The 2,291-nt window shown below is 37.1% G+C and overlaps 1 non-coding gene across 1 annotated transcript; it reads right to left on the bottom strand.

The window, feature by feature from the left end:
• Positions 1-1,550: 1,550 nt before the first annotated feature.
• LOC145564527 (small nucleolar RNA R71) lies at positions 1,551-1,657 on the bottom strand. The gene has a single exon (XR_014094850.1). It is a non-coding gene; the product is annotated as a small nucleolar RNA R71 (small nucleolar RNA).
• Between the last annotated feature and the right edge of the window lie 634 nt (positions 1,658-2,291).

Genomic DNA, 2,291 nt, shown 5'->3' with positions numbered 1-2,291 from the left:
AAAATTAAAAAAATCAAATTACTCTTATTGGAGCAGAGTCGAATGGTTAATGGGGTTAGAGATTATATCGTGGAGTTGAAAGAAACTCCTAGAAACAAGAGATTGTATCAAACTAATTAATGGGTGAGATATTGATTGATTTATTGTTTTCACTAGTTTTGAATGATTTTGATAATAATGTTATGAAGTTGTTGGCAGGGCATTGCAGTTGGATGCTAATTAAGCACAGCCGATCTTGACGCAGTATATTGGTCCTTAGTATGAAATAGCTTAGAGTATACTGGTCCTTGATGTGTCTATTTTATATAGTATTTTTACCCCCGCCCCTTGGTCATAATTAGTAGTGTTTTTGGCTCTTTAGAGCCACTTTTATTACTAATTGGTGTTTTCTAGCGTTTTCGTAGATTTGGTTGACTTTTGTAGGGATTTGCACTTTTGGAGCATTTTCCCGAGATATTATGGAGCAATTACGAGCATTGGAGAAGCACGACCAGTTTTTATAGCTTGATGAATGATTATTATGTTTTACTCTGTAATATTATTTATTGGTGAACCTATGCCTTAGATCCTTTTATTCATTGTTTTCTCCTTATTCTTAATCTTCGTAGTTTAGTTTCATATCCAAATTTACATATTGGTTACTTTATAATTTAGATTACTTTAATTAATTAGGAATAGAAAGACTCGTTTCTCTGTGGATTCGACCCTACTTCCCTATCTACATTAGTTAGAGGATTTAGGAATTACTTTTGATTAGGGGATACGACTTTACCCTGTCAAAATTTGGCGCCGTTGCCGGGGAAACGGTTTTATTTTTATTTATGATTATTTTTGTAGTCTAGGTTATTTCTTTTTGTCTAAAATAACGTTAGTTCTTTGAGGCAAGTCTCATATTTGCTTTTAGTTTTTTTTTTTTTTTTTTTTTTTTTTTTTATTCCCAGGTGTTCCAGATCAGGGTACATCCCATTCGATCCTGAGATCTTTTTTTTGTTTATGCCCAGGTGTTCCAGATCAGGGTACATCCCATTCGATCCTGAGATCGAACGATCCTTCCATAGACAGAAGAATTTTTCTAGCAAATTCTGGCGGATTCTGGTGATAATAATAATCACCGAGATCCTCCAACTGGTTCTAGCGATTCAGAGGTATCATCAGATCCAGAATCAGAGATGACGACTCCAAAGAAGCTTAGTGATTACTCACAACCAAAGCTTACAGATTTTCCACATCTCACTCCCACTCCGGCTCTTGATGGGGTACAATTTGAGATTAAACCCCAATTTATAACGATGATAGAGAGGAAGCAATTTAGTGGAGCTAAGGGTGAAGACCCAAATCTTCACATTGCAGACTATTGTCAGTATTGTAATACCATTAGGCAAGCTGGGGTCACACAAGACCAAATCAGGGAGATTCTCTTTCCTTTCTCTTTAACTGGAAAAGCCAAAATATGGTTTAATGGTTTAAATAGAACTGCACTTGGTATAACTGACTGGGAAACTCTTGTTTTGAATTTTTATAAAAAGTATTATCCTGCAGAGAGAACAGTCGTACTACGGAGTGCAATTTAGAACTTTGCCCAAGAAGCTGATGAAACTTTATATGAAGCTTGGGAGAGGTTCAAGGACCTACAAAGAGAATGTCCCCACCATAATTTGGCACAATGGCAGTTAATCCAAGCCTTTTACAATGGCATTGGAAATTTATCTAGAATAAATTTAGATTCTACAACTAGTGGGAGGTTTATGAATCTTAATGTTGATGATGCAGGTCAGGTTATTGAAGATATGGCCACACATAATTCCCAATATGGGAATCCTAGAGGCTTTGCTAACAAGGGGAAGCATAGTGTTGACTCCGTATCCTTTTTGCAAGCTCAATTAACTTCTATCTGCCAGAAATTAGATAATCCTAGCACTGCTAATGTAGCTAATGTTTATGCAATTAATAATAATGCTAATGAGGCTTTCTGAGAAAATTGTGGAATTTTAGGTCATTGGGAACAAGATTGCAGGAGTTCCGTGGAGCAAGTTAATACCTTTCAAGCTTATAGGCAAAACAACCCATACTCCAACACCTACAATCCTGGGTACCGGAATCATCCGTACCTTTTCTACCGGAGTACTAATGTTCAGAATCCGCCACCACAAGAACCACAGGCGCCACAACAACAACAGCAGAAATATTACCACCCCAATGCTGGCCAGAAGAACCAACCACAACAACCCTCCTCATCTTCCGACCCTACTTTGGTAGAAATTAGAGCGATGCTGGTTAATATGAAGAAGCAC

This window comes from Chenopodium album, chromosome 1 (genome assembly GCF_948465745.1).
Source record: "Chenopodium album chromosome 1, dcCheAlbu1.1, whole genome shotgun sequence".
Classification (NCBI taxonomy): domain Eukaryota; kingdom Viridiplantae; phylum Streptophyta; class Magnoliopsida; order Caryophyllales; family Amaranthaceae; genus Chenopodium; species Chenopodium album.
Note: the sequence above shows the minus strand (reverse complement) of the source record. Positions and strands in the feature narration are given on the sequence as shown.